Source organism: Nicotiana attenuata, unplaced genomic scaffold, assembly GCF_001879085.1.
Source record: "Nicotiana attenuata strain UT unplaced genomic scaffold, NIATTr2, whole genome shotgun sequence".
NCBI classification, from domain to species: Eukaryota; Viridiplantae; Streptophyta; class Magnoliopsida; order Solanales; family Solanaceae; genus Nicotiana; species Nicotiana attenuata.
The window spans coordinates 192,653-198,927 of record NW_017671126.1 but is presented as its reverse complement, the minus strand read 5'-3'; positions in this window follow the sequence as shown (position 1 = coordinate 198,927).

Genomic DNA, 6,275 nt, shown 5'->3' with positions numbered 1-6,275 from the left:
TCAAATGACATGGCACGCCAAGTCACATCAATGGCCACTAAAACCATGCCACGCACATAAGTGATGTAGCATGCCAGGTCAAATGTAAGGACCAATCAAATGTCGCCAAATATTCAAATGACATGGTTCAACCAATTATGTGCAAGCTTATTAGATAGTTTTAGTGATAGTGTAACAACTAAAATTTTATTCCTGAAAATAATAATCAAGAAAAAAGATATAGTGACAAAAAAAAGTATTTGTATTTTAATAATTTATGCGGGTTACAATCTTTGAACAATCTTAAGTTTAAAAGATGTAATCTTCTGATTCTCTCACGACCGTCAATTCGAGAGCTTCTCTTGTTCTTGAATTGATAGACCACTTGTTGTTGGGATTTGACCATGAATGCGGATCTAGGCTTTGATCACAAACGTGGATGATGGAAAACTTGCGGCTCACCCCTTGGAGACGATGACTTCTTGCTATGCGGAAGACTTGCGAATCACCACTATGGAGGAGAGCTTCAATATGTATCTTTTTCTTGTCCCTTGAGACCCCCTTTTTATAGTTGTAGGGGAGGGAACTTGTGATAAACACATATATTTTTCCTCCAATTTACTTGGCCTACTTGAGTCATCAAACCTATCACTAAAGCTATGTGATAAGCTTGCGCAAAATTAGTTGAACCATGTCATTTGAATATTTGGCAACATTTGATTGGTCCTTACATTTGACTTAGCATGCTACATCACTAATGCGCGTGGCATGATTTTAGTGGCCCTAGATTTGACTTGGCGTGCCATGTCATTTGACACGTGGCATGGATTTTTGTCTTATCATTTGAAGTCCGACAAGATGAACTAAGCCCAATTAACTCGGGCTCTTAATTAAATCCATATATGCATATTGGATTTAAGTAATAAATTCAATTATTCTAGCTCGTAATCATTGTTTGGGCTGACACGTCTTTGCATTTATCATGTGGTCCAAATAATTTAATGGACTTAAACTCAAATAAAATTCAATCGTCTACAATCATCTATAAGACCTCCATAGTTTTTTCCATGTGCTCTTGAAACAATTTGGTCCCCAATCTTTGATATGTCACTCCAGCATTTTTCAAGCCAAATGTTATGACTTTATAGTAATAAGTCCCCCTGTCTATGATAAATGAGGTCTTTTCCTCATCTAGGAGGTTATTATTATCTGATTATAACAAGAATAAGCATCTAATAAACTTAAAAGCTCATGACATGTGGTGGAATGAATTAACTGGTCTATGTGTGGTGAAGCAAATGAATCTTTAGGATATGCCTTATTTAAATCGGTATAATCTACACAGACTCGCCACTTTCCATTCTTTTTTGGAACCACAACATTAATAGCCAGCCACTAAGGGTACTTTACCTCTCGTATTGAACCGATTTTCAAATGTTTTTGCACCACATCCTGTATCATTTGATTTTTAAAGGCTCATTGTTTCCTTTTCTTCTGTTTAACAGGTGGATGTAATGGATCCTTATTTAGCTTATGGATCATCACCTCTGGTGGTATGCCTGTCATATCTGAATGCGACCAAGCAAAGCAGTCTGCATTAGTATATAAAAATTCTAATTAACTTACCTTACATTTCCGGGCTCATGTGTGCTCCTAAGTTAACTTTTCTGTATGGCCGGTGGTCGAATAATATTACAGCTTCGAGCTCCTTTGTGGTTGTTCTGATGTTCTCGTATTCATCTAGTTCATGAATCATATTAACCATTGAATCCACATAAGTTTGGCCTTGTGGGTTTTTAGTTGAGGTATGAATAGAAGAGTCCCCATCTGAACTCTTTAATTGCAATTTCAAATCTGCATCATTCGTTATTGTATTTGCAATCACCACCGAATTAATATTTTGTGATGCCTATTGATCTCCCCGGATTTGTCGGATTCCCAGTGCGATGGGAATTTGATGACTTGATGCAACATGGATGAAACATCGTCCACATCATGAATCCATGGCCTGCCCAAGATTATATTATAAGCCATGTTCGCATCTATTAGTTTGAACTTTATGTCTTTTATGACACCCTATGCAAATGTAGCTAATGCAACTTCCCATTTTGTAACGATGCTTGAATTATAAAATCCACATAATGATCGTTTTTTTGGTATTTTATATCATTTTCTTGAATTTTGTTTTCTACTCTCAATAAAATAATGTTTGCCGAGCTACCTGGGTCAAATAAAAACCCGTTTAACATTAGTATCATGTACAAGTAAAGATATTAATAGTGCATCATTGTGAGGAATCATCAATACATATGCGTCCTTGTTATCTTACACTATATTTTCTCCTTCCAAGACTTGGCGAACTCGTTTCCCATGAGTGACAGTATGTCTTTGTTGCAGCCGTATATCACCATTAACTTCTTCTTCCCCAGTTATGATGTTTACCATTCTTTTTGGAGATGGGGGATTTGGTGGCTCTGGCCTGTTTTTCATGTATGATTGTTTTCCTTTCTCACTGAACAGATCAGTAAGGTGCGTTGCTTCAGTAGATATTCAACTTTCCCTTGCAAGAGCCTGCAATCTGCTATTTTATGGCCGTGATCATTGTGAAACTCGCACCAGAACTCTGGGTTCCTTTTGTTTGGATCAGATCTCATCTCTTTTGGCCATCGTAGCTTGTCTCCTTTTCCTCTTAGAACAACCACCAACACAAAAGTGCTGACATTAAATCTATAATCTCATATTCTTGCTTAATTGCTGGAATTGTTGCTTTGGGTGTCCCGTTCCTTTTTGAATCATGAAGAAGAACTCGTCTCATTTTTCCTTGATCTTGAATCAAAACATGAATTCTATTGTTTAGGCCGGGAATCTCGCCTTATAGGTCCCATGTAAGGCTCGTACCTATTCTTATCAGACCTTCTCTCTAATTTTGAGCGTCTAGATCCTGGCCTTTCATCTGCCCATGGCTGAGTAGTCGTATCTTCTTATACCCATAGCTTCATGCTGTATCGATTGTACATATTGTTCCACGTACTTCCAGGAAACTCCCGCAAACTTTCTTTCAGCCTCTTCGTGGCATTTGAACTTTTCTCATTGCCTTGCAAATGCCATAGCCTCCCAATTATTAGGTACTCATGGCAGCATCATTCTCTCATGCTGGAACATATTTACGAACTCTCTAAGAAATTCTGTACTTTCTTGTTTAACATGGAAGATATCCTCCAAGAAAATAAGATTGTATTAAGCTTTGTTTAGAATATAGTGTAGGTTTTTCAGAAAATTCGTGTCCTTTAAAATGATAACTAAGCTCACTATTTATAGCTATGTCTAGGGAAGGGGGTCCTAGGATCGTTCCATTCTTTAATATCAATTATGAATTCCATTGATAAAGATGTAACAGTGAACATAAATGCCATTTTCCTTGTAACGAGCCGTCACTCTTAATGCCACATGATATTCTTTATTAAATGTTACTGGATGCAGAGCATTTATCACACCTTTATGAACTGAACATCCATCGCCATGGGCCTCTCTGCTGCTGGTAAATAAGCTAAACTACCCAAACTCTATGCTCGGCGACTCAAAGCATCAGCCAACACATTGGCCTTGCCCGGGTGATACAAAATAGTGATATCATAGTTCTTCAGCAGCTCTAGCCACCTCTTCTAGCACAAATTAAGGTCCTTCTTCTTGAGCAAATGCTGCAAACTTCAGTGATCAGTATAATCTCACAAGGCACACTGTACAAATAGTGAAGCCAAATCTTTAAGGCGTGAACAATAGCAGCTAACTCGAGATCAAGGACAGGATAATTCTTCTCATGTACCTTCAACTATCTGGATGCGTAGGCAATCACCCTACCGTCCTGCATCAATAACACTCCAAGGCCAACCCTCGAGGCATCACAATAGACAGTATAAGACCCCGAACCGGTAGGCAATATCAAAATTGGGGATGTAGTCAAAGCTGTCTTGAGCTTCTGGAAGCTCTCCTCACACTCTTTCCTCCACTGGAACGCAGCACCCTTCTGGGTCAGTCTGGTCATAGGCGCTGCAATAGATAAAAACCCCTGAACAAATCGATGGTAATAACCGCCAAGCCAATAAAACTACATATCTCTGTTGCTGAGGATGGTATAGGCCAACTATGCACTGCTTCCACCTTCTTCGGATCCACCTTTATCCCCTCACTAGATACCACGTGACCCAAGAATGCCACAAAATCCAAACAGAACTCACATTTCGAGAACTTAGCATATAATTTCTTCTCCCTCAAAGTCTGGAGCACTTTCCTCAGGTGCTGCTCATGATCTTCCCGACTCCAGGAATATACCAAAATGTCATCGATAAAGATAATAATGAATGAGTCAAGATATGGCCAGAATACACTGTCCATCAAAAGCATGAAGGCTGCTGGGGCATTAGTCAGCCCAAATGACATAACAAGGAACTCGTAATGACCATACTATGTCCTGAAGCAAGTTATCGGGATATCTGGCTCTCGAATCTTCAACTGATGATAGCCTGAACATAAGTCAATCTTAGAAAACACACGAGCACCCTGTAATTGATCAAACGGGTCATCAATACGAGGCAAAGGATAATGGTTCTTCACTGTAACCTTGTTCAACTGGCGATAATCAATACACATACGCATAGAACCATCCTTCTTCTTAACAAATAAGACAGGAGCACCCCAAGGTGATACACTAGGCCGAATGAAACCCTTATCAAGTAATTCCTATAACTACTCCTTCAACTCCTTTAACTCAGGAGTAGCCATACGGTGGAATAGAAATGGGCTGAGTGCCCGGCAACAGATCAATACCAAAATCAATATCTCTATCGGGCGGCATGCCCGAAAGGTCAGCTAGAAACACATCAGAGAAATCCCGTACTACTGGGACTGAATCAACTGTAGGGGTATCAATGCTGACATCTCTCACATAAGCTAGATACGTGTCACACCCCTTCTTAGCCATACGCTGAGCCTTAAAGAATGAAATAACTCTACTAGAAGTATGATCTAAAGTACCCCTCCACTCTACTCGCGGTACACCTGGCATAGCCAGCATCACGGTTTTCGCGTGACAATCAAGAATAGAATAATGGGGCGACAACCAGTCCATGCCCAGAATAACATCAAAATCTACCATGCTGAGCAATAATAGATCGGCTCTGGTCTGAAAACCACTAAGAGAAATCAAACACGACCGATAAACGCGGTCCACAACAAGAGAATCTCCAACAGGAGTAGATACATAAACAGGATAACTCAAAGAATCCCGAGATACACCCAAATACGGGGCAAAATAAGAGGACACATAAGAATAAGTGGAGCCCGGATCGAATAGAACCTATGCATCTCTATCACAGACCAGGATAGTACCTGTGATGACAGAATCAGAGGCGAAAGCCTCGGTACGAGCAGGAAGGGCATAGTATCTGGCCTGGCCTCCCCCTCGAGGGCGACCTCTACCTCTCCGACCTCCACCTCTAGCTGGCTGAGCAGGTGGGGTAGCACCTGGTGCTGTGATCATAGCCTGAGAATTCTGCGGGGCGTGCTGTGGCTGAGAAGTCTGTGGAGGTGCAGCCCTCCCAAGTCTAGGGCAATCCCTCACCACATGGAGTGTGTCACCATACTCAAAACAAGCTCTAGGAGGATGTGGCGGCTGTGGTTGGCTCGGGCCAGGTCTTCTGGACTGACCACTGGAAGCACCCTGAGCAGGAGACGCACTAGATACTGGAGGTTCATAATAAGGCTCCTGAGGTCTAGGAGGAGCTGGAATACCACTGGCTGCTGAAAGAGTTGAATGAACAGGGCGACTCATATAGCCCCTACCACGACGAGCTGAAGCTGGGGCATGGGCACCAAAATAATGGCCCGACTCTCGAGACCTCTTGGCCTCCCTCTCTTCTCTGTCCCGAGCATGCATACCCTCTACTCTCCTAGCAATCCTCACCACCTGCAGATCAGAAATATCCATCTCCAACTCCTGAGCCATACAAGACCTAATGTTGGGAATGAGCCCCTCAATAAACCGGCGAACCTTCTCACGAATAGTGGAAACCAAAGCTGGTGCATGTCTAGCCAAGTCGGTGAAACGAACAGCATACTCCGAGATAGTCATAGTACCTTGGCGCAAATGCTCAAACTCTATGCGCCAAGCGTCCCTGAGACTCTAGGGAACATACTCTCTCGTGAACATATCTAAAAACTGGGCCCAAGTCAGGGAAGCTGCCTCATCCGGACTGTCTAACTCATAAGCACACCACCACTGATAGGCGGCTCCATGAAGC